Source organism: Symphalangus syndactylus, chromosome 23 (genome assembly GCF_028878055.3).
Source record: "Symphalangus syndactylus isolate Jambi chromosome 23, NHGRI_mSymSyn1-v2.1_pri, whole genome shotgun sequence".
NCBI classification, from domain to species: Eukaryota; Metazoa; Chordata; class Mammalia; order Primates; family Hylobatidae; genus Symphalangus; species Symphalangus syndactylus.
This window is the reverse complement of record NC_072445.2, coordinates 43,889,423-43,915,862: the sequence shown is the minus strand read 5'-3', so window position 1 is coordinate 43,915,862 and position 26,440 is coordinate 43,889,423. Positions and strand designations below refer to the sequence as shown.

General features: G+C 43.3%; 1 non-coding gene and 1 pseudogene across 1 annotated transcript; both read left to right on the top strand.

Moving 5' to 3' along the window:
- Positions 1-26,440, top strand: part of LOC129473563 (uncharacterized) — a 687,223-nt pseudogene that overhangs the window by 45,304 nt on the left and 615,479 nt on the right.
- On the top strand, positions 26,174-26,255 carry TRNAS-CGA (transfer RNA serine (anticodon CGA)). Its single transcript has one exon. It is a non-coding gene; the product is annotated as a tRNA-Ser (tRNA).

Genomic DNA, 26,440 nt, shown 5'->3' with positions numbered 1-26,440 from the left:
TTATCAAAAGTTGGAAAGAGGGAAGGCTCGAACCAATATGGAAGGGACCTTATCTAGTACTCCTAACCACCGAAACAGCAATCTGAACAGCTGATAAAGGATGGACCCACCACACTTGAGTAAAAAAAGCCCCACCCTTTGCAAAGTCATGGACTGTCAGGTGACAGCCCCCAAACTAACATTCAAAAGGGTTTAATCTGTCTTTTTCTTCTTCCTTTAGCTACCCAAGGACATCTTATCATCAATATAACCCAATCACCCTCCCCCGAAACAATTACATTTGATGCCTGTCTTGTCATGCCCTGCAGGGATCTCCAAAGTGAAAGACAGCTAGCCTCTTCAGAAAAGTACCTTTGTCCCTCTAAGATAGACTGTACTGCCTACAAAACTGACTCTTGCACTGAACGGGCATGAATCTGGCATTAGTGGTTTTGCTATACTTGGGGAGATGTTATATGGACTACCAAGTATCAGGGCTGGACCTCCTCAGAGGGTTGCACTGCCCTAAAACCCTACCTCCACTTCACCAAAGGAACCACCCCCTCTAATTGCCAATCTCACCATTGCAACCCAGTACTTATCTCTATTAATACCCCTACCTCCACCAACCCTACACCCACTTTAGAGCACTTTTACAGCCTAGGAGCAGATATCACTGGAAAGGACCCTATAGGCTTCTTTGAAATGCGCTTTGTTCCTCCTTCTCCATCTTCCACCATTACCCCCTCCCACACAATCAAACCATTTCTCGCTTCACGCCGAATGACAAAACCAAAGTAGCTATAGTAGATGTCAAGGACTTGAAGCAAACCCTAGCCATAGAAACCAGGTATCAAGATATAAATGCCTGGCTGGAATAGATTAAATATTCTGTTCTCACTCTAAATAAAAGCAATTTTTATGCTTGTACAATGGGCAGGCCAACAAACCCAAATTGTTCCTTTCCCACTCGGATGGGCCAACCAACTAGGCATGGATTGTATGGCAGGTCTCTTCCAGCACCCCACAGCCTGGGGAAACAAGTCATGCACCACTCTTTCACTACTTTTCCCAAAGGTAAAGAGCTCTATGGAACTTCCCCCAAGGACCATTTAATCTCCAGCTCTCGATGCCAATTTTACCTTGTGTCTCTCACAGCAAGGGGAACATTTGACATTCCTTGGAAACCTGATGGGATGTAGTAGGCCTAAACTTTTTTAAGAACTAACCACTCAGTCGGCCCTAGTCTATCCCCAAGCAGATGTGTGCGACCTAGTCTATCCCCGAGCGGTATTGTGGGGGACCAACATTGGGTACACTGCCAAGCAACTGGAGCAGCACTTGCGCTCTGATCCAATTAGCCATCCCTTTCACCTTGGCATTTCATCAACCAGACAGGAAGCAAGTAACTGAAAGAAAAAGAGAAGCCTCTCATGGGTCCTTTGACCTGCATGTTACATAGACAGTATCGGGGTCCTGCAGGGAGTACCAAATGAATTCAAAGCTTGAAACCAAATAGCCACCGGGTTCGAGCCTATCTTATTCTCGTGGTCCACTATTAACAAAAATGTAGACTGGATAAATTATATATACTACAATCAGCAGCAATTTGTCAATTATACCAGAGATGCCATAAAAGGAATAGCTGAACAGTCAGGCCCAACCAGCCAGATGGCCTGGGAAACTAGACTAGCCCTTGACATGATGTTAGCTGGAAAGGGCGGAGTTTGTTTCATGATCCAGGTCCAGTGTTGTACTTTTATTCCTAATAATACAGCCCCCGACGGGACAATCACAAAAGCCTTACAAGGCCTTACCACCCTAGCAAGTGAATTAGCGGAAAACTCTGGAATAGACGACCCCTTTATGGGCCTGATGGAAAGGTGGTTTGGAAAATGGAAAGGACTCATGACCTCAATCTTTATCTTCCTTGCAATTGTTACAGATGTACTCATCCTTGTGAGCTGCTGTATCATACCTTGTATTCGTGAGTTAACCCAAAGGCTCATAGAAGCAGCTCTTACAAAAACCTCCCTCGCGTCTCCCGCTCAGTACTCAGATAAGCTCTTGCTCCTAGATAATCAAGAAGAACAAAAAAACCAAATCCTGTTGAAGAAATTTGAAGAGGAAGAACTATAAAACAGAAGAGGGGAAATGGTTAGGACAACTAAGTTCCTCTTCAAAGACTCAACTTTCCGGTCATAAGTTGTAAAAGTTGTAAATCAGTCCTACCCCCCGCCCCCCCACCTCTGCTTTTCGCAAATCGTGGGTTTACCCTATTTGGAAAAGTTTAAGTTTTAGCCAATCAGGATCAGCTGAGATTGTGCAGTCGAACCGCAGCCAATAGGGGAAGGACACAGAAACAGGAACTGCGTTAGTATTAAAAACTCCTTCCCTCTTTTGTTTGGTGTGCTCTTGCGATTGTAACAGGTGCAAGCAGCACCCTTCTGCAGAAGTAAAGGTGCCTTGCTGAGGAATTTTCTGTCTAAGCATGAGTTTCTTTGGGCTACAATGAGCACTTGTTTCCAACGATAGGGAGGAGGCGGTAAATATCTGCCCTTGTGAGGGTTCCTCTCAGGCCGGGGCCTGATCCACCCGTGGACAGTGGTAAACCCAGGGAGGGGCCAACAGAGGCCCTGAGTCACCCCGTGCCTGCTATCTTGTGGACCCTACAATTCTCCCATTTCTTTCCTACTTTTCTACTCCTTTGATTCATCTGAAGTTATTGATTGATTTACTCTCTCTCTCTCTGTCTATATACAGGTATGTATCTCAGACTTGAAGGACATTTTTTCCCTTTTTTTGTTTTGTTTTTGAGAAAGGAGGGCCATATCTTTCGATGAGCCAGGTCAACTATTTACTTATTTTTGTTATGTAATTTGTAAATTGCTTTTAATTTAAAGATAGGCACAAGATTGGCTGTCGCGGTGGCTCAAGCCTGTAATCCCAGCACTTTGGGAGGCCGCGGCGGGCAGATCACGAGGTCAGGAGATCAAGACCATCCTGGCCAACGTGGTGAAACCCTGTCTCTACTAAAATACGAACAAAATTAGCCAAGCATGGTGGCGTGCGCCTATAGTCGCAGCTTCTCAGGAGGCTGAGGCAGGAGAATGGTGTGAACTCGGGAAGCTAAGGTTGCAGTGAGCCGAGATTGCACCAGGGCACTCCAGCCTGGGCAACAGAGAGAGACTCCATCTCAAACAAAAAAAGATACGCACAAGATCATGTTTCTTATCTTTAGCACACTTCATTAATTTTGTTTCTGCATCTACCATGTGAAATAGTAGTTGTCTTTATTTGCTTTGTTGACTAGTAGAAATTTGATGGAAGGTGAATGGTAAAACCAAAATTATTATTTTTTTACTACAGTAATTCTCGGTGGTACCTTCTCTTCTCTTTGTGCTTTACTGCCCCTCCTGCAGCTTTCCAAACCCTGAGAGATTGAGCTCTGCTTACCCAACAGGGTGTCAGCTGTTTGGGCTGCTGGACATTCTCTTGAAGATCTATTGGGAAAAAGGCTTATGGGGTACCTGCATAAACTGGCAATAAAAACATGGGACAATAAGTTGTGGAAAGCCACAAGAGGCCTCTGAAGAGGAAAGCCTTCTTATCGCCATTATGTTCCCATGCTCTGAGTGCAAGCTGCTGTCTTATCTATAAACACTGTGTTCAAGAAGGAAGACACTCCTTTGAAGCATCGGAATGTAGACAGACGTGCAGGCTCCTAGTTAAGCCCGCCCCCACTAGCTACTCTCCGATAAGTTAAAGATATGCTGTTTGGGCACAAAGGAGATTCGTTTAAACCGCTATTGCTATAGATTACGCCTGTAACACACTGCCTCCCTTTCACCATTTCGCCCTAAATGTCTGCTTTTTAGATCTAAGTGATTGTACTCAATAAACAGTGTGGAGACCAGAGCTGGGCGCCTTTTGCAGCCTCCATTTTGCAATTGGCCCCCTGGCCCCCACTTTTTGTACACTCTTAACCTATCTCTTCTCATTCCTTTGTAGCCACTGGACTTTAGGTACCCTAAGGGTGGTATTGAGACTGGTCCCCAACATTCTGGTGCCCAACGTGGGGCTCGAAAGAATCTGGTGAAGGAATGCTCGAGCGTGTGAAACGGAGGGCTGATGGACGAAGGACTCCGGAGGACGAAAAAGTTTTTAAGCTCTGCAGGTAAGCAGGGCACTTGGAGAAAGCCAGGGACACAATGGGGAAAACTGAAAGTAAGTACACCACGTATTTGAGCTTGCTAGGGCGGCTCTTGAAGTGTGATGGCGTAGAAGTTGGTACAAAAAATCTTGTGAATTTATTTCATGCTGTGGAACGATTTTGCCCTTGGTTCCCTGAATAGGGAACTTTGAAATTGAAAGATTGGGAAAGAGTTGGAAAGGACCTTTAAATAGCACATAGAGAAGGAAAGGGAATTCCTTTGCCTGTTTGGCCAGTTTGGTCATTGGTGCGTGCAGCACTGGAGCCTTTTCAGACAAATGATGAGGCTGAGTCAGAAGAGGAGAGAGAGGAGTTTGATAATCAGGACTCTGAAACGCCTCTACCAAGTACTAGCCAAAAGGAGAGTCCGGAAGTAATTTATGCCAATCCCTCCAGTCTTCCTAAACCTATTCAGAAACTCATTCAGCCCAGGGTTCCTCTAGAGGAATGTCCGGAATGGCCACCGCCTCCTCAGCCGAGTGAGTGCAGGCGGAGGGAGCCCGAGACTCGGCTCACCGAGACTCGGCTGGCCGCGCTCATTATTGCCCGACCCGCAGTTCATTATGGAGAGGGGACAATATAGGTTCGCCCTGCGGTTCATTACGGCGAAGGAGCAATTTCCCTTAAAATGGATGACCCAGCGCCCTGTCTGGGTCGAATAGTGGCCTAAGGAAAAATTGGGGGCGCTTTATGAAATAGTTAAAGAACTACTAGAAAAAGGATATATTTCACCCACCTTCTCCCCTTAGAATTCCCCAGTATTTGTAATTAAGAAAAAGTCCGGTAGATGGCACATGCTGACCGACTTGCAAGTGGTCAACGCTGTAATTCAACCGATAGGAGCCTTACAATCTGGGCTCCCATCCCCCACTATGCTCCCTGAAGACTGGCTGCTCATTATTATAGATTTAAAAGATTGCTTTTTTACAATTCCTTTAAAAGAGGCAGATTTCGACAAATTTGCCTTTACCGTCCCTGCCATTAATAACAAAGAACCTCCAGCCAGATATCCTTAGAAGGTTTTACTCCGGGGTATGTTAAACAGTCCCACAATTTGTCAAACTTTTGTAGACAGAACTATCCAGCCTGTTAGAGATCAATTTCCAGATGTGTGCAGCAAAAAATAGAGACCAACTTATTCAATGTTATTCATCTTTACAAAAGGCAATTACAAACGCTGAATTGCGTATAGCACCTGACAAAATTCAAACAACCACTCCTTTTCAGTATTTGGGGATGCAAGTACAGGATACAGCCATTAAGCCTCAAAAGGTTCAAATTTAGAAAGATTATTTAAAAACCTTAAATGATTTTCAAAAATTGTTAGGAGATACTAATTGGATTTGGCCCACCTTAGGAATTCCTACTTATGCTATGTCTAATCTCTTCTCAATATTGAGGGGAGATGCCAATTTACACAGTAAAAGAGAACTAACACCCGAGGCCATAAAAGAGTACTAACACCCAAGGCCATAAAAGAGTTAAAAGTAATTGAAGAAAAAAATTCAACAAGCCCAGGTCAGTAGGATTGACTGAGACTTGCCTTTACAATTCATTGTGTTCCCTACTTCACACTCCCCAGTGGGGGTTATTGTTCAAAATAATGATTTAGTTAAACGGTCTTTTTTGCCACATAATACCATAAAAACACTCAGTATATTTAGATCAGATGGCAATTCTAACTGGACAGGCTCGTATAGGAATTGTTAAACTTTGTGGCACTGAGCCCAATAAGATTATAATTCCAATAAATAAAAATCAGGTTAAACAGGCATTTATTAACTCAGTTACATGGCAAGTTGATTTAACAAAATTTGTTGGATGTATTGATAATCACTATCCTAAAAATAAAATTTTCCAGTTCTTAAAATTAACTACATGGGTTCTTCCAAAAATTACTTGTGATGCTCCTTTGGAAGGAGCTGTGACTGTTTTTACTGGTGGGTCTAGTAAACATAAAAAAGCGACAGTCTGGTGGAGACCACATAATCCAATCACTCAATCTGAATTTACTAACATTCAAAAAGCTAAGGTTTTTCTGTTTATTTGTTAAAGAACTTTTACAGCCTTAAGTTCACTCTGGAGCCCAGTCTGTGTGCTCTTTTTCTTCAACTTCAACAATTGCTAGACCAAGGTACGCATCCTATTTTTATTACACACATTCGAGCCCACAGCTCTCTGCCTGGTCCATTGGCTTATGGCAATAATCAAGCAGACCTTCAGGTTGTGACATCACTGCTTGACCAAGCCACCCAATCACATCAATTTTCCCACCAAAATTGAAAAACTTATCTAAATGATTTCAACTTACACAGAGGCTGGCTAATTATCCTACAATGCTCAGATTACCAGCTCACAGGCACGTCCCCTCCTTCAACAGGTGTTAACCCTAGAGGATTAGAACCTAAACTATTGTGGCAAACAGATGTTAAACACATCCCTAAATTTTGGAAACTAAGATATGTACATATATCCATTGTTACCAACATTCATCTAATTATTACACATTAAAAAAATTAAAGAAAAAAGTAAAGAAAAAGACTAAAAGAGACAAAAATCAAAACAAGATGCAAAAAAAAAAAAAGACTGAAAAAATGAAGTAATGGCCGGGCGCGGTGGCTCACACCTGTAATCCCAGCACTTTGGGAGGCCAAGGTGGGTGGATCACGAGGTCAGGAGATCGAGACCACGGTGAAACCCCGTCTCTACTAAAAATACAAAAAATTAGCTGGGCACGGTGGCGGGCGCCTGTAGTCCCAGCTACTCGGGAGGCTGAGGCAGGAGAATGGCGTGAACCCGGGAGGCAGAGCTTGCAGTGAGCCAAGATCGCGCCACTGCACTCCAGCTTGGGCGACAGAGCAAGACTCCGTCTAAAAAAAAAAAAAAAACAAATCGGCTGAGCGCAGTGGCTCATGCCTGTAATCCCAGCACTTCAAGAGGCCGAGGCAGGCAGATCATGAGGTCAGAAGATCTAGACCATCCTGGCTAACATGGTGAAACCTGGTCTCTACCAAAAATACAAAAAATTAGCCAGGCATGGTGGCGGGCGCCTGTAGTCCCAGCTACTTGGGAGGCTGAGCCAGGAGAATGGCGTAAACCCAGGAGGCAGAGTTTGCAGTGAGCCGAGATCGTGCCACTGCACTCCAGACTGGGCAACAGAGGGAGACTCCGTCTCAAAACAAACAAAAAAAAATTAAGAAAGTTATAAAAATGTACCTTTGGTAAAAAAAAAGTTATAAAACAAAAATTTAAGACATGTTAAAAATTGTCTGTGAAAGTCGTGAAAAATGTTATTAAAAAAGTTATGCAAAAAAGGTTGTATAATTTTTGTTTCAAAGGTCTAAGCAGGCCGGGCGCAGTGGCTGACGCCTGTAATCCCAGGACTTTGGGAGGCCGAGACGGGCGGATCACGAGGTCAGGAGATCGAGACCATCCTGGCTAACACAGTGAAACCCCGTCTCTATTAAAATACAAAAAAAAAAAAATTAGCCCGGCGTGGTGGCGGGCCCCTGCAGTCCCAGCTACTAGGGAGGCTGAGGCAGGAGAATGGCATGAACCCGGGAGGCGAAGCTTGCAGTGAGCCGAGATCATGCCACTGCACTCCAGCCTGGGCGGCAGGGCAAGACTCCATCTCAAAAAAAATATTAAAAAATAAAGATAAAGGTCTAAGCAAGTTTTAAAATGATAATTGTAAAAAATTATGTGTGTAAACACATTTGCTAAAGTTAAAAAGGTATCATCCAGTTTTTCTATAAACTAAACACTAAAATAAAACACAAGTTTTTCTTTTTTTTTTTTTTTTTTTTTTGAGACAGTCTCGCCCCGTTGCCCAGGCTGGAGTGCAGTGGCACCATCTCCACTCACTGCAAGCTCCGCCTCCCGGGTTCACGCCGTTCTCCTGTCTCAGCCTCCCGAGTAGCTGGGACTACAGTTGCCCGCCACCATGCCTGGCTACATCTTTTTGTATTTTTAGTAAAGACGGGGTTTCACTGTGTTAGCTAGGATGGTCTCGATCTCCTGACCTCGTGATCCACCCGCCTCGGCCTCTCAAAGTGCTGGGATTACAGGTGTGAGCCACTGCGCCCGGCCCACAAGTTTTTCTTAAAACACTAACCTGCTCTTTAAAGATTGTAAAAAGTCTCTTAGCACAGGCACCACCCCTAAAACTTCCAGCATCAGCCTAAAGACTATGTCCTCATCAAAGGATGAAAAGAAGAAAAAAAAATTCGAGCCAGCCTAAAAAAGACCCTACAGAAATTGCAGCCTCAACAATGTGACTTCCACAAACAACACAGGCCCCAGACATTATGCTGAAAAAACAGAAGACTAAGCCAAATAATTTATTCATTTTTAATTCTCTCATTTTGCCTACTATCTATACCTGCTACACTCTATTAAGCTCATATCTTAAATCTGCCTTCCTTCTGCCCTGTTACTTTAACAAACACCCCCTTCTCAGCTTCTAATAACACAACTGCTTGGCTAAAATAAATTAACATACCCCCAGTGGGGTTCCTAATTAATAACATATAGTAAACTAAGATGCCAAGTAACACTACAGGTCACTTTTTGACTGGAAAAAAGTGTTGCTAATTATACTCATGTTTGTCTTCTGTTATTTACTAATGCTAGGATGCAAAGCCGAAATAAGAGCAGTGAACTCCTCACCTGAAAAACCTGTGGCTACAACAGACCAAAATTATACCTACTGGGCAGATGTCCCATTTCCACCTTTAATGAGGCCTGTCACTTTGTTGGAACCCCCGGTTGAGGTTTATGTTAATGATAGTGTTTGGATACTTAAGCCTACAGATACTCATAGGCCCTCTCACACAAAAGAGAAAAAAATGTTAATAAATGTGTCCATAGTTATTAGTTCCCCCCTCTTTGCCTAGGGGCTGGCTATCAGTTGCCTAAAAGGCTACTGACAACATTGGCTAGTTAAAATTCCAGGTCATAATCAAAGACCAGTATCCTATCATTTATTTTCTGGATAGAGCCTGGATCATTCACAGAGTTTGGTTCAATTGAAACAGTTTAAGCCTAAAAAAAAGAGGTGTCAACAACCTCCACAATGGTCAAAAGATTTAGAAATATTAATTTAAAAGAATTACATCGCTAATCACACTGAGGTACTGCAAAATAATTCCTATGCAATCGTCATTAATGGGTCCCCTAAGGGGACCTTTACAGTTAATTGTACCAATCAAAATAATAGATGCAAAACAAAACTAAAACAAATTATATACTATCAAAGAAACGACACTACTTACACTAAAAATCGTGCTCATTTTCCCATAATTTGGACCAATTTTAGTATGGCCAGCCCACATCCAAAAATGATTAATCCAATCATAGGCCCTAAACATCCCAAATTATAAAAGTTAATAATGGCCCAATCTCATATTCAGATTTAAAAAGAAAAATATTAACTTGATAGAGAAGGTGAGAGACTTCAATTTGTGTATCAGTTTTCTTCCAACTGAACGGTGCCCATTCAGAGTTGTGTCAAGCCTCCTTTTATGTTGATGATCAAAAATATTAATATTCAACCTAATTCTCAAACTATTATTTCTCAAAACTGTCACCTTTTCACCTGTGTTGATTCCACATTTGGTGTGAAGCCATCTGTGTTGCTGTTGAGGGCTATAGAAGAAGTTTGGATACCGGTTTCCCTCAATAGATGTTAGGAAGCCTCTCCTTCCATTCATATCATCACAAAAATGTTAAGAGGAGTGTTTACCAAAACAAAAAGATTTATTTTTACCCTTATAGCAGTAATTATGGGCCTTATTGCAGTCACAGCTACTGCTGCAGCTGCTGAAATTGCTTTACACTCCTCTGTTCAAACTACAAAATATGTAAATAATTGACAAAACAATTCCTTAAAATTGTGGAATTCTCAGACCCGGATAGACCAACAATTGACAAATCAAATAAATGATCTTAGACAGACTGTTATTTAGATGGAAGATCATATAATGAGTTTAGAGCATCGATTACAAATACAATGTGATTCAATACATCTAATTTCTACATTACTCCCTGTTCGTATAATACTACTAAACATCATTTTAAAAAAGTTAGACGTCATCTAGAAAAAAAGAAATAAAAATTTAACATTAGATTGTAGAGTCCAGCCCTACAGGGCCTGTGGGCTTTTTCTTTGTGTGCGGAGATGAGATATCGTAGAAAAATAAAGACAGGAGACAAAGAGATAGAAGAAAAGACAGCTGGGCCCAGGGGACCACTACCACCAATGTGCGGAGTCTGGAAGTGGCCCCAAATACAGCAAGAGAGAAATCCTCATTGGGTGCCAGATGTAGGGTCCAGTCCTACAGGGCCTGTGGGTTTTCTCTTCATGTGCGGACATGAGAGACAGTAGAAAAATAAAGACACGAGAAAAAGAGACAGAAGAAAAGACAGCTGGGCCCAGGGGACCACTACCACCGATACGCAGAGTCCATTAGTGACCCCAAATGCCTGGACACACTGCTGTTTATTGTATACAAGACAAGGGGGCAGGGTAAGGAGTGTGAGTCATCTCAAATGATTGATAAGGTCAAGCAAGTCACGTGTCCATGTGACAGGGGGCCTTTCCCTTTGTGGTAGCCGAAGCAGAGAGAGAGGACAGCATACGTCAGCATTTCTTCTATGCACTTATCAGAGATCGATCACTGATTTTTCACTGATACTTTCACTAATTCTGGTACTGCTATCTTCTAAGAACTTAAAAGGAGGAGCCAGGTGTACAGGCGGAACATGAAAGTGGACAAGGAGTGTGACCTTTGAAGCACAGCACCCCAGGGAGACAGTTAAGCCTCTGGATGACTGCGGGCAGGCCTGGCTAATGTCAGGCCTCCAACAAGAGCTGGTGGAGCAGAGTGTTCTCTAACTCCCCCAAGGAAAGAGAGATTCCCTTTCCCGGTCTGCTAAGTAACAGGTGCCTTCCAAGGCACTGACGCTACCGCTAGACCAAGGTCTGCTAAGTAACGGGTGCCTTCCGAGGCACTGGCGCTACCGCTAGACCAAGGAGCCCTCAAGCGGCCCTTATCCGGGCATGACAGAGGGCTCACACTCTTGTCTTCTGGTCACTTCTCACAATGTCCCTTCAGCTCCTAACTCTGTATGGCCTGGTTTTTCTTTGGTAATAATAATAATACAAAGATTAATACTAAAAACTAATGATTAATAATATCCATTGTAATCACCTCTGTATTCTATTTCTAATATAACTTTTTCTTATCGTAACTATTTTCTTTATTATATTGGAAGAGGTTGTGCCTTCAGTCTCTTGCCTCAGCACCTGGGTGGCCTTCTGCCCACATTAGATATGGCCAAATTTAAAGACCAAGTTTTTAAAGCATGTCAGGCTCATTTAACTCTCCTGCCTGGGACTGACATTCTCACTGAAGCTACTGATGGACTTTCAAACATAAACCCTCTTAAATGGATTAAGACCATTAGAGGATCAACTATTGCAAATTTTGCTTTAATGTGTATCTGTTTATACTGTTTGCTTTTACTCTACAAATACGGAAGACACCTCTGGAGAGAGACCAGACACCACGAACAAGCCTTAATAACAATGGCGGTTTAAAAAAAAGTGGGGCATATTGGGAAAAAGGCTTGTGGGGTGCCTGCATAAGCTGGCCATAAAAATATGAGACAATAAGTTGTGGAAAGCCACAATAAGCCTCTGAAGAGGAAAGCCTTCTTATCGCCATTATGTTCCCATGCTCTGAGTGCAAGCTGCTCTCTTATCTATAAACACTGTGTTCAAGAAGAAAGACACTCCTTTAAAGCATCGGAATGTAGACAGACGTGCAGGCTCCTAGTTAAGCCCGCTCCCACTAGCTACTCTCCGATAAGTTATAGATATGCTGTTTGGGCACAAAGGAGATTCATTTAAACCGCTATTGCTATAGATTATGCCTATAACACACTGCCTCCCTTTCACCGTTTCGCCCTAAAGGTCTGCTTCTTAGATCTAAGTGATTGTACTCAATAAATAGTGTGGAGACCAGAGCTTGGTGCCTTTTGCAGCCTCCATTTTGCAATTGGCCCCCTGGCCCCCACTCTTTATACACTCTTAACCTGTCTCTTCTCATTCCTTTGTCGCCACTGGACTTTAGGTACCCTAAGGGTGGTGTTGAGGCTGGTCCCCAACAAAGATCTCTCTCCACTTAGAAGGCTTTGGAGGGGCTTCTCTCATCTCTCCAGTCCTGGCACTTGGCAGCAGAAATACAAAGTGCCCTAGATTGATTTCTCTTAGTTTTGTGGCTGTGCTCCCCAACTTCAAAAGACTTTGCACCTCAGGATGCCTCAGTGGATATTCCTCTCCACTTTCCAGCCTGCCCATTCACCTTCTTTTGGGATGCTCTCCTCTAGCAAAGACAACTGGCAGTGGTTTTTGGCTACTTGGAATTCTGTGCTTGGGTCAAGTAGGCCCACAGGCAAATCTTAAAAATCTTTTTGAGTTTTGATGGCTTTTTCCCTCATTTAGTATTCAAGGGTTTCTCTTCCTCTGCTTGTCTGCCCATCTACCAGGAACAACGGCAGCTAGAAACCTCTTTTCTCATATGAAGACCTCTTTCTAGGTGGAATTTGATCAGATTCCCTTGTATCAATTCCCTGGTGGGTTCAGAAAATCTACTATTTTGTAGCTTATGCTCTTGCTTTAGTTATTAAACAGAGAGAAACAGACTCTTGCAATTTTCTACAACTTAACTAGAAATGGAATTCAGTGGGGTGTATTTTTAAATACATTTCCTGATTTCTGTGCCAAAATGCCTTTTGTCATGTCTTGAAACTATTTCCTTTAAGATACATAGCAACAGCCTAGCCACTCTCACTTAAAAAACTAACAGTTTGAGGGGCCACTTCATGCCAGGTGCTTTGCATGTTGTTTTAGGTAAACTTTAAATCACACCTCATTAATCCAATGGATATTGAGATAGCCATTATTGTTCTTATATTTAAGTTATGCAAAGTCACAAATAATGTCAACATGATGACACAAAAACATCAAGAAGTAAAACGGCTAACTACCTACAAGTGCATTCCTAAGCTTTACTTAGACTTCTAGATGAACCTGCTGGTCACAGGCAGAGTGACAGGATGTCACATAAGCATTTGTTTACATTTCAGAAAGTTACCTTTAATAGTGTCTATTGATTACACAGATGTTTACTGAGAATGTGACATGATCCAGTCTAGTCTTTTTTTTTTTTTTTGGAGAGAGAGTCTTGCTCTGTTGCCCAGAGTGAAGTGCAGTGGCACGATCTCAGCTAACTGCAACCTCCGCCTCCCAGGTTCAAGCAATTCTCCTGCCTTGGCCTCCAGAGTAGCTGGGACTACAGGCGCATGCCACCACATCTAGCTAATTTTTTGTATTTTAGTAGAGACGGCATTTCACCGTGTTGTCCAGGCTGTTCTCGAACTCCTGAACTCAGGCAATCTGCCCACCTTGGCCTCCCAAAGTGGTAGGATTACAGGCGTGAGCCACCGCACCTGGCCGATCCAGTCTATTCTTTACTGTGTTCATAATGGCCCCCAAACCACACGTGGTCTCTCCTCCACTCTTCCAGACCTCAAAATCCAGAGCACCCATGACTTCTTAATAATTGCTTAAGTATCTAGATGGTCTTCTCCACCTAGGGAGTGTCTTTATTTTACCTTACGAAAGATCTTCTTAGCCGGGCGCTGTGGCTCACAACTGTAATCTCAGCACTTTGGGAGGCCATCACGGTAAGATCACTTCAGGGCAGGAGTTCAAGACCAGCCTGACCAACATGGCGAAACCCCTTCTCTTCTAAAAATACAAAAATTAGCCAGGTGTGATGTCCCACACCTGTAGTTCCAGCTATTGGAGAGGCTGAGGTGGGAGAATAGCTTGAACCCAGAAGGCAGGTGGAGGTTGCAGTGAGCAGAGATCACACCACTTCACTCCAGCCTGGACAACAGGTTGACACGCTGTCAAAAAAAAAAAAAAAAAAAAAAGAAGACCAGGCGCAGTGGCTTACGCCTGTAATCCCAACACTTTGGGAGGCCGAGGTGGGCAGATCATGAGGTCAGGAGATCAGGACCATCCTGGCTAGCATGGTGAAACCCCATCTCTACTAAAAATACAAAAAATTAAATGGGCATGGTGGCATGCACCTGTAATCCCAGCTACTCAGGAGGCTGAGGTAAGAGAATTGCTTGAACCTGGGAGGTGGAGGTTGCAGTGAGCCGAGATCACACCACTGCACTCCAGCCTTGGCGACAGAGCAAGACTCTGTCTCAAAAAAAAAAAAAAAAAAAAGAAAGAAAGAAGAGAAGAGAAATGTCTTGTCTGGGCACAGTGGCTCACACCTGTAATACCAGCACTTTGGGAGGCTGAGGCAGGTGGATCAACTGAGGTCAAGGGTTTCTGACCAGCATGGTGAAACCCCCTCTCTACTAAAAATACAAAAATTAGCTGGCCATGGTGATGTGTACCTATAATCCCAGATACTTGGGAGGCTGAGGCAGGAGAATCTCTTGAACCCGGGAGGCAGAGGTTGCAGTGAGCCGAGATCACACCATTCCACTCCAGCCTGGGCAACAAGAGTGAAACTCCATCTCAAAAAAAGAAAGAAAGAAAGAAAAAGAAATAAGAAACGTCTCATCATATGTTTTCCCCATTCTCTAGTTGGTTCATATGTTTTATTACTGTTGAGCTCTGACGAGTGCTTTATACAGTATATTCTAGATACTAGTCTTTTACTGAATATGTTGTTTGCAAATATTTTCTCCTCTCTGTAGCATGTCTTTTCTTACTATTATTAGACTCTCCAGCAGAGCAAAATGTTTTTTATTTTGATGGAATCTCATTTGTAAGTTTTTCTTTTTATGGGTCATGTTCTTGGTATCAAATCTAAGAACTCTGCCTAGCTCTAGATCCTGAAGATTTTCTCCCATGGTTTCTTCTCCTTTTTTTTTTTTTTTGTAAAATTTTTCTTGTATTACATTTTACATTTAAGTATGTGATGCATTTTTATGTATTATTTGTATAAAAAGATTTCAGTCAAGATTTATTTTATACTTATTTATTTATTATTTATTATTTATTTATTTTTTTTGAGATGGAGTTTCACTCTTGTTGCCCAGGCTGGAGTGCAATAGCGCGATCTCAGCTCACCACAACCTCCGCCTCCCGGGTTCAAGCGATTCTCCTGCTTCTGCCTCCTAAGTAGCTGGGATTACAGGTGTGCACCACCACACGCAGCTAAGTTTTTGTATTTTTAGTAGAGACGAGGTTTCTCCATGTTGGTCAGGCTGGTCTTGAACTCCTGACCTCAGGTGATCCACCCGCCTCAGCCTCCCAAAGTGTTAGGATTACAAGCATGAGCCACCACGCCCAGCAAGCTTTATTTTTGTTCCTATGGTTGTCCAATTGATACAATAAGTACAATGTTAGTGTGAATCCCAAAAATCTGAGACAGGTCTCAGTTAATTTAGAAAATTTATTTTGCCAACATTCAGGATGCACACCCATGTCACAGTCTCATGAGGTCCTGATGACGTGTGCCCAAGGTAGTCAGAGTACAGTTTGGTTTTATACATTTTAGGGACACATGAGGCATCAATCAACATATGTAAGATGAACATTGGTTCGGTCTGGAAAAGTGGGACGACTCCAAGCCGGGAGAGGGCTTCCAGGTCATAGGTAGATAAGAGATAAATGGACTGGGCGCAGTGGCTCACGCCTGCAATCCCAGCACTTTGGGAGGACGAGGCGGGCAGGCTACCTGAGGTCAGGGGTTCAAGACCAGCCTGGCCAACACGGAGAAACTCCGTCTCTACTGAAAATACAAAATTAGCGGGGCGTGATGGCGCATGCCTGTAATCCCAGCTACTCGGGAGGCTGAGGTAGGAGAATCGCTTGAACCTGGGAGGCAGAGGTTGCGGTGAGCCGAGAATGCGCCATTGCACTCCAGCCTGGGCAACAAGAGTGAAACTCCGTCTCAAAAAAAAAAAAACCTCTGTCTCAAAAAAAAAAAGAGATAAATGGTTGCATTCATTTGAGTTTCTAATTAGCCTCTCCAAAGGAAGCAATCAGTTATGCATTTATCTCAGTGAGCAGAGGGGTGGCTTTGAATAGAATGGGAGGCAGGTTTTCCCTAAGCAGTTCCCATTTTCCCTTTAGCTTAGTGATTTTCGGAGCCCAAGATATTTTCCTTTCACATTTGCTATAGAGTTTTTATAAAGATGGTCTTTACCAAATTGAGGAAGTTCATGTATTCCTATATTTTTGACAATTTTTCTTTTAATTAAGAATTGGTATTGAATTTTTCTCCTCAATTAATATAATAATGTGATTTTCTTCCTTTGGTGTGACTATGGTACATTAATCACGTTGACTAATTTTCAAATGTTGAACAAACAACCCTTGCATTCTTTTTTTTTTTTTAGACGGAGTCTCGCTGTGTCATCCAGGCTGGAGTGCAATGGCGCGATCTTGGCTCACTGCAACCTCAGCCTCCCAGGTTGAAGTGATTCTCGTGCCTCAGCCTCCAGAGTAGCTGGAATTACAGGCACATGCCACCATGCCCGGCTAATTTTTTGCATTTTTAGTAGAAACAGGGTTTCCCAGTGTGGGCCAGGCTGGTCATAGAACTCCTGACCTCAAGTTATACTCCTGCCTTGGCCTCCCAGACCTCTGAAAGTGCTGGGATTACAAGTGTGAGCAACAACCCCTTGCCATGAACCATCCCTGCATTCTACTTGGTGATTATCTTGGTTCGCTAGGGCTACCATAGATGGGTGGACTTAAACAATGGAAATGTATTTTCTCGCAGCTGAGCATAGAAATCCAAGAGCAAGATGTCAGCCGCTTTGATTCCTTTTGAGGCTGCTCTCCTTAATTTGCAGAAGGCTGCCTTCTTGTTGTGTCCTCCCATGATTAACCACTCAGTCTGTGTGTTGCCTGTGTCCTAATCTCTTTTTTTTTTTTTTTTTTTGAGACTGAGTGTCGCTCTGTCACCCAGGCTGGAGTGCAGTGGCGCAATCTCCGCTCACTGCAACCTCTGCCTCCCGCTCAGCCTCCTACCTCCTGTCTCAGCCTCTCGAGTAGCTGGGATTACAGCCGTGTGCTAATTTTGTCAGGCCTGGCTGATTTTTGTATTTTTTTTAAAGTAGAGACAGGGTTTTGTCATTTTGGCCAGGCTGATCTCGAACTACTGACCTCAGGTAGGCCGCCCGCCTCGGCCTTCCAAAGTGCTAGGATTACAGGCATGAGCCACTGCGCCCGGCCCCTAATCTCTTCTTATAAAGACACCAGTAATATTGTATTAGAGCTCACCCATATTCCCTCATTTTACTTTAATAACTTCTTTAAAGATCTTATCTCCACATATAGTCACATTCTAAGGAACTGGGAGTTAGGACTTCAGAATATAAATTTTGGGAGAACACAATTCAGCCAATAACAGTCATAGTGTATAATTCTTTTTCTCTATTACTGTATTCTATTTGATAATATTGTGTTCAAAATTGTTGTATCTGTGTTAATGAGGTGTATTGGTCTGCAGTTTTCTTTTTTGTGCTGTCTTTGTCTGCCTTTATTTATTTATTTATTTTTTGAGACGGAGTCTCTGTCACTCAGGCTGGAGTGCAGTGGCGTGATCTTGGCTCACTGCAAGCTCCGCCTCCTGGGTTCACGCCATTCTCCTACCTCAGACTCCCGAGTAGCTGGGACTACAGGCGCCCGCCACCACGCCCGGCTAATTTTTTTGTATTTTTATTAGAGAAGGAGTTTCACCGTGTTAGCCAGGATGGTCTCCATCTCCTGACCACGTGATCCGGCCGCCTCGGCCTCCCAAAGTGCTCGGATTACAGGCGTGAGCCACCGTGCCTGGCCTATTTTTATTTTTTTGAGACAGAGTTTCGCTCGTGTTGCCCAGGCTGGAGTGCAATGGAAAGATCTCGGCTCACTGCAGCCTCCATTTCCTGAGTTCAAGCGATTCTCCTGCTCAGCCCCCCGAGGAGCTGGGATTAAAGGCATCCGCCACCTTGCCCGGCTAATTTTTGTATATTTAGCAGAGACGGGGTTTACCCATGTTAGCCAGGGCTGGTCTCGAACTCCTAACCTCAGGTTATCAGCCCGCCTCGCCCTCCCAAAGTGCTGGCATTACAGGCGCGAGCCACCTAGCCTGGCCTTAAACAAGTTCTCATAAAAAGAGAGAGGAAAAGTCTCAGGATTCATACTCTTGGGATGTAAATAAATGTCTCCAGAGTGGAAGATAAGATAAGCATCTCCATGTTTATAAGCCTTAAAATGTCTCCATGGTTCCAGGAGAGAGAAATTGTATTATCCTTCAAATGAGATAACACTTTTGGAATGTGAGAAGCAAATTGGTCTAGGGAAACCAAGACATTCACTAATGTGTCAGTTTCCCTTGCCCAGAAAGCCAAACCATGCAGAACATGAAAATATTCACTTCCTGACAACACCTTTTAAAAAGAGAGATTTAAAGTAGTCTGATGTCTCATTCTATTCTCACTAATTCTTTAAACATGAAGACTTTTTCTTTTTTCTTTTCTTTCTTTTTTTTTTCCAGATAGGGTCTTATTCTTTCACCCAGGCTGGAGTGCAGTGGAGTGATCTGGGCTCACTGCAACCTCCAAATCCCAGGTTTAAGTGATCTTTCCTCCTCGGCCTCCCGAGTAGCTGGGACTACAGGAGTGATCCACCACACTCAGCTAATTTTTTGTAGAGATAGGGTTTCACCATGTTGCTCAGGCTGGTGTTAAACTCCTGAGCTCAAACGATCTGCTGGCCTCGACTTCCAAAGTATGCTGGGATTATAGGTGTAAGCCACCATGCCCAGCCTTGAGGACATATTTTCAAATGTATTTTATATTTTACATTTGCCCAGTTTTCCAATTTTTAGGCAAAACATTTATCAAACAAAAGATGGCAGCTTAAGCAGTTTTTTTCTTTCTTATTTTATTGGGCCTTAAGGCTGATTACTCCTTTTGTGAGTCATTTCTGAAGACAGTTATTTGTCAGAAGACTGTGGGGATTTTTCTCTTATACTTATTCGTTTATACAATCCAGAAATTAGCAGGATCAAAACTAGTGGAAACACATAGACACTTACAGCTTTTTATTTTAAGGTCAAAGTACTTACAACATTTTAATTTTTATTTTTATTTTTTGAGATGGAGTCTCGCTCTGTTGCCTAGGCTGGAGTGCAGTGTCATAATCTCAGCCCACCGCAACCTCCGCCTCCGAGGTTCAAGCAATTCTTTTGCCTCAGCCTCCTGAGTAGCTGGGATTACAGGTATCTACCACCACATCCAGCTAATTTTTGTATTTTAAGTAGAGACGAGGTTTTATCATGCTGGCCAGCCAGGCTGGTCTTGAACTCCTGACCTCAGGTGATCCGCCATCCTCAGCCTCCCAAAGTGCTGGGATTACAGACGTGAGCCACCATGCCCAGCCTTAAAACATTTTTAATAAGCCTACAGAGTCATTTAGCGAAGGAAGCCCACTCTTCCTTCACCCTGCAAAGTTGGTATACAGCTGCCAGAAAGAAAGACGGCTAAACTTCATCCTCTGCAAGCTATCTGTTTTTTAAACATTACCCTTATGGCCTATGCAGGGGAGAAAAACAACATCTTTTCTCACCAAGTTCATGGCTGAGGCCTCTATAACAAAATACAGATTAAACAAGAGTAAAGTATACAAGTGTATTTAACATAAGTTTTGTGTGATATGAGAGACTAGAAATGAAGACCCAAAGAAACAGGGAAACATTTGTAGTTTTATGATAGGTTGACGAAGAGAAGATAGTTATGCAGAAGTATAATTGTACAAAGAGGGTATGATGTAATGATAATAAACTGGGGGAATTTAGCAAGGCTTACTTGTTCAGGTTCTTCTGTGTGTCCCTGTGTCTTCAGAGAAAAACATGTTCCTTTCCTCCTGTTATAGGAAGGGCACCTCTGGAATGAAGACCTCATGACCTGCTTTAGGGGAGAAGGGCTAGGGAAAGGTGAGAGTGACCTACTTGATTCTGTGGTTTTGTCAAATGTCAAGATATCATATCTTGGGGCAGCATGTTCTGAACCCCATCATCTGAATTATCTTAGTTATTTACTTGGTGGTTGCAAGAAAGCTCCCCAAAACAGGAACTCTGTTTTATTCGTAACTATATCTCCAGAGCTTTTTGCCACAAATTCTATGTAGTGTTTGCATTTCTAACCATTTGCTTGAATTACCTCTACTATTGTTTATTCCAAAACTACTCCTTTGGCTTCTGTGACGTCAGTTGTCCTGACTTTCTTTCTATTCCTCTGATACTTGTCATAGTCTTCTTCATAGGACCCTCTTCTCATAAAACTGCAGGATCGAAACTCTTTTTTTTTTTTTTTTTTTTTGAGACAGCATCTTGCTCTGTCACCCAGGCTAAAGAGTGTAGTGGTGCAATCTCGGCTCATTGCAACCTCTGCCCCTCAGGTTCATGCGATTCTCCTGCCTCAGCATCCTGAGTAGCTAGGATTACAGGCACGCACCATGACACTCAGCTAATTTTTTGTATTTTTAGTAGAGACAGGGCTTCACCATGTTGGTCAGGCTGGTCTTGAACTCCTGGCCTCAGGTAATCCACCCACCTGGGCCTCCCAAAGTGCTGGGATTACAGGTGTGAGCCAAGGCACCCGGCTGAAACTCCTTTTAAACCACTTAGATTGGAATGCTGCTGTTGAAATTGCATTGGGTGATATTTACTATCTCTTGAAGAGCTACTTTTAAAAAATAGTAACAGTTGTATTAATCAGGGTTCTCCAGAGAAACAGAACCAATAGGAAGTGTGTATATACAGAAAGATATTTATTTTAAGGCATAGCTTCGCACAATTGTGGAGGTTGGCAAAGATTATTTGTTTGGTCAAACTTTAGTCAGGCTCCTGAACTGTCTCCAGGGCCCATCTGTGCTCTTCCTTGTAAAACCAGTTTTAGCAAGAACCCTGAAAAATCAGTTAAACAAGAATCCCCTACCCTTGATATCTGCTCCCCCTCGATAGTTCCTCGTCCTCCACCATCCCCCAGGTAAGGTCTGATGGGCCCTGGCCTGTCTTCAGTAAGAATCCTGTTAGATCTGTTCAGCCAGAATCCTCTTACCCCTGACGCTTCCTCTTAGTAATTTTCCATCCACTGACCACCCACCACCCTGATCCTTGGCTATAAATTCCCACTTGTACAAGCAGTATTCAGAGTTGAGCCCAATCTCTTCTCTACTGCAAGACTCCTTTGTGGACCCTATTACCTACCATGGTGGTCCTGAATAAAGTCTCTCTGACCATGATTTAATAAGTGTCCTTAAGCGAAGCGCCTCAGATCGCAGCCCGCTGCCACCTGCGTCCTGGGCTAAGAGGCAGCATCAAGGATAAGGGGGATTCCGGCTAAACAGACTTAACAGGATTCTTGTTACCTGCCCGAGGTCCTTGTCAGTTCTTAAGGACAGGTGCTTTGCATTATCCTCCAGCACTCTCTCACCCACTGCAACATTCTCCTCTCACCATGCAGGCGGTCAGTAGATTTTGGTTGAAAATATTTATCCAACAAGAGATAAATTGCCGGATGGAGGTCTAATGTCACTGCCGGACGCCCGGGTAGTCGCCGCTTGGCTTAAAGGCGGAGCGGTTGTTGCATTTCAAAGAAATCCAGATTCCGAAAGTAAGTAACAACCATGCCCGTGGCCCGGCTCCTTTCTCTTACACTCTTCCAAGGATCCCTTTTAGACCTAGAGGAAACCCCGCAGAAGTGATAGGGAGAGGGGGAAAGCTGTTTTACGGTGGCGAAACCACGCAGCTGCGAGGGCTTCTCAGGGAGATCTCCTGTTTTCAAAGTGTGGCAAATTTATCAGTTTGGTTTTTCTTAAAGATTTGTATTTTTATGGAGTAGAAAATCTACCAAACGAGTGAAGAATGTTTCCGCGGTTTCGAACCGGGGACTTTTCCCGTGTGAGGTGAACGTGATAACCACTACACTACAAAAACAACTTTGGGAAACGTTTCCCCTCCATGCTTAACTAAGAGGGCTTTGCCTGAAGGGCCTGGACTGCCTTATATGTCTGTCTAGAAAACGATCCGTTGTGGTGCAGTTCTCTCCTTTTACTGTTTTCGAAAACAAAAGCAATTCATAACCAAGCTTCCCCAGGGCTCCAATTCCCGCACAAATTTCAAACATGGAAAGCTAGAACAGAATGCTACAGAATTTTATTTCAAGACCTCCCTATGCTGTCTATGCACGTTTCTTTATCTGCAAAACCCGCCCCGACAGTCATGTCTTGGTGACTTTTGGGAAAACCACGAAGGAGCGACCCGAAACCGAGATATGATTGGAGGCCATTAGCACTTTCTGCCATAGCTGCTCTCATCATTTTGTTTGCAGTCAATTAACTAGAAGTAGTCATGGCTTCTGGGAAATATAGGGAAGCAGATGAAACATGTAGAGAACACCACCAACTCTGCTACAGAATGCAAATGCAAAAAGATATAGTCTTTGCCCCCAAGGAAATTAGAGTCTAGTAATATCTTCCTTATGAGATCATGATGATATATTTTTTCTATTGTCTTATTGCCCAAAGGTATAGCCATTGAAGACAAGAATCAAAACAAGATTATAGTTCATCTAACTTTTGAATCTCATGCTCTTTCTAGCACAATTGTACTGGACACTTTATATTAAGGCAAAATATTTTAAGTCATCTTGGACTTGTAGCCTCTAGAACTGTGAGAAAAATAATTCTTGTTCAATCCACCCAGTCTGTGGTATCTTATGGCAGCTCAAGTTTACTAATACAGGTGTGTTTACTATAATGAGTATAAGCAGTAATCAGAATAGTCCGACTCAGAGATCTTTGACATTGATGAGTATACTATATAATATCCCTAGAATTAAAATAAATGTGCAACTTATTAATATCTTACTTGATCTATATAAGCAGAAAAGTCTAGTAGATAGAAGTCTGACCTGAATCAGCAAAACAGAGAATCATGGCCTCCCAACCAATTCCCAGATATGAGCCAGCTTTGACTGAGGAGGCCAGCTTCCCTTGAGAAAGAATACTCATAGCTTAGTACAAATTTATACTGTTATTCTTCCTCCCTTCTCTAAAGGGGCCTGTGTCCATTTACCAGAGTGACTGTGCTTTGGGAAAGGGGAAATAGGCAGACTTTTCAGGAATTACTAAACAAAGATCCTGAACTGACATTAATTCCTAGAGATACTAAGCATCGCTGTTGTCCACCTGGCAAATTAGGAACTCAGAGAAGTCAGACAATCAATGAAATTTTGCCTCTGGTGCATTTCACTGTAGGCACAGCAGATCCCTGAACCTACTCTGTAGTTATTTTCCCAATTCCAAACAGAATATTTATATTGTTTCTATCAGTGATAGAGTGCAGGCTATTATGGTATAAAAGGCCAAGTGGAAGCCACTGGAAATTCCTCTACCTATGAAAATTATAAACCAAAAGCAATATTATACTCCTAGAGGGATTGCAGAAGGGATGGCACCATCAAGGACTTGAAAGATGCAGGGGTGGTGATTCTTACCATATCTCTATTCAACTTATTATTCAACTGCAGAAGACAAATGGATTATGGAGAATGATGGTGAATTATTGAAAATTTGGTCAGGTAAATATTCCAATTGCATCTGCTATTCCAGACGTGGTTTCATTAATGGAAATATTAACACATCTCCTGGTAACTGCTATGCTGTTATTGATATGGTTAGTTCTTTTTTCTCTATACTTAATCATTAAGACCATCAGAAGCAGTGGTCTTTTAGCTGGCAAGGCCAGCAGTACACCTTATCTGCCCTAATGTTGCAGGACTTTTCCTTAGTTCAGCTAAAGATGGGGTTCTTGGCCGGTCGTGGTGGCTCACGCTTGTAATCCCAGCACTTTGGGAGGCCGAGGCGGGCTGATCACGAGGTCAGGGGATCGAGACCACAGTGAAACCCCGTCTCTACTAAAAATACAAAAAATTAGCCTGCCGTGGTGGCGGGCGCCTGTAGTCCCAGCTGCTCGGGGAGGCTGAGGCAGGAGAATGGCGTGAGCCCGGGAGGTGGAGCTTGCAGTGAGCTGAGATGGTGCCACTGCACTCCAGCCTGGGCAACAGAGCGAGACTCCGTCTCAAAAACAAAAAAAAAGAGATGGGGTTCTTTGTCCCACGGCCATGAAAATTCAGGCTTGCAGACAATTTGGTGAGTAAGACAGGGTTTTATTGGGTGAAAAGCGAAAAAGGGGGAAACAGAGACTCTTGCAAGGCCAGAGTTCCTCCACTAGAGCGCTTCTACTTCCTGCCCAGCAGTTGGAATCCCAGGTTCCACATAGGAAGAGGAAGGGCCAGGATCCTCCCAGCTGCAAACATCATGAATTTCCTGAGGCTCCACCTCAGTGGGCAGGCTGGTTGGAATCCAGGGACCCCCTCCCACCTGGCTGTCTCACTACCTCGGGGATATATTGAGTCTCTAACCTCATGTCACCAACTAGTCCACAGGGACCTTTATCACCTTACCATTCCATAGAACATCATACTGGTCTCTTACATTAATTATATTTTTAGTGACAAGAAGATAGCAAATACTCTATAACATTGGTAAGACATTTGTATGCCAGACGGCGTGAAATAAACCTCACAAAGAATCAGAGCCTTACTACCTCAGTGAAATTTCTAGGGGCCCAATTGTCTGAAGCATTATGAGTTGCTGCATCTGATACCTTTTCTTATTAAGAAAGTGGTGGCCGGGCGCGGTAGCTCACGCCTGTAATTCCAGCACTTTGGGAGGCCGAGGCGGGCGGATCACGAGGTCAGGAGATCGAGACCATCCTGGCTAACACAGTGAAACCCTGTCTCTAATAATAAAAAAAAAAAATACAAAAAATTCGCCAGGCATAGTGGCGGGCACCTGTAGTCCCAGCTACTCGGGAGGCTGAGACAGGAGAATGGCGTGAACTCGGGAGGCGGAGCTTGCACTGAGCCGAGATCTTGCCACTGCACTCCAGCCTGGGCGACAAAGCGAGACTCCATCTCAAAAAAAAGAAAGAAAGAAAGTGGTACAATACTGAGTAGAACTCTTTGGATTTGGGAGGCAACATTTGGGCACGCTACACCAAACCATTTATCAAGTAACCTGAAAATATCCCAGTTTTGAGTGGGGACTTAGAACAGGAAATGGTTCTGCAACAGGACCACGTTGCAGCTCAAGCGACTCTGCCACTGGGACCATAAGAACCAGAAGAGTTGATCTTGCTTCAAGTGTCAGAGAAGAGAGATGTTATCTGGAGGCTTTGGCCAATTTCTACAGGTGAATCACAGCACAGAACTTTAGAATTTCAGAGCAAAGTTACGCCATCCTCTGTGGGTAACTACTCTTCTTTAGACAAATAGCTTTTACCAGCTTTTTTTTTTTTTTTTTAACCAGGTTCTTAGTACAGTCTGAATGCTTGACCACATACCACCACATTACCATATGGCCTCAGATGCAGATCTTGAACTGGATAGTGTGTGTTACCAAGCCATAAATTTAGACATGCACAGCAGCGTTCCATTATCAAATGGAAATGGGATGTATTAGATAAAGCTTGAGCAGGTCCTAAAGGCACAAATAGGTTGCATGAAGAAGTGGCACAGATGTTCATGGCATCTACTCTTGCTACATTGCCTTCTCTTTATTTGTGTGTGTGTGTGTGTGTGTGTGTGTGTACATCTACGTCTATGGCCTCATAAGAGTTCTAAATGACCAGTTGACTGAAGAAGAAAAAACTCAAGAATGGTTTATAGATGTTCTGTACAATATGCAGGCACCACTTTAAAGTAAACAGCTGCAGCCCCACAGCCCCACATACAAATAAACAAGAGAGGCTAGCAGTGAGAATTACAGCATGCAGGGCCCCGTGCGTATGTGTTTTTGATGCATAAATAGTAGCTGTTTAGTGGGCTGTGATGGCCGAGTGGTTAAGGTGTTGGACTCGAAATCCAATGGGGTCTCCCCGCGCAGGTTCAAATCCTGCTCACAGCGCTTCTCAGGATGTCTTTTTTTTTTTTTTCTGAATCACAAATCGCTGTGACTCTCAGCCTTTCATCTTATTTCACATACAAACTGAGAAGAGGGCCGCGTCCTATCTCGAGCTCTGTGTTGGACCGCCCACTTTTACCCTAAGCACTCCGACCTGCTCTTCCCAGCTGAGCCTCAGTGAACCCCTG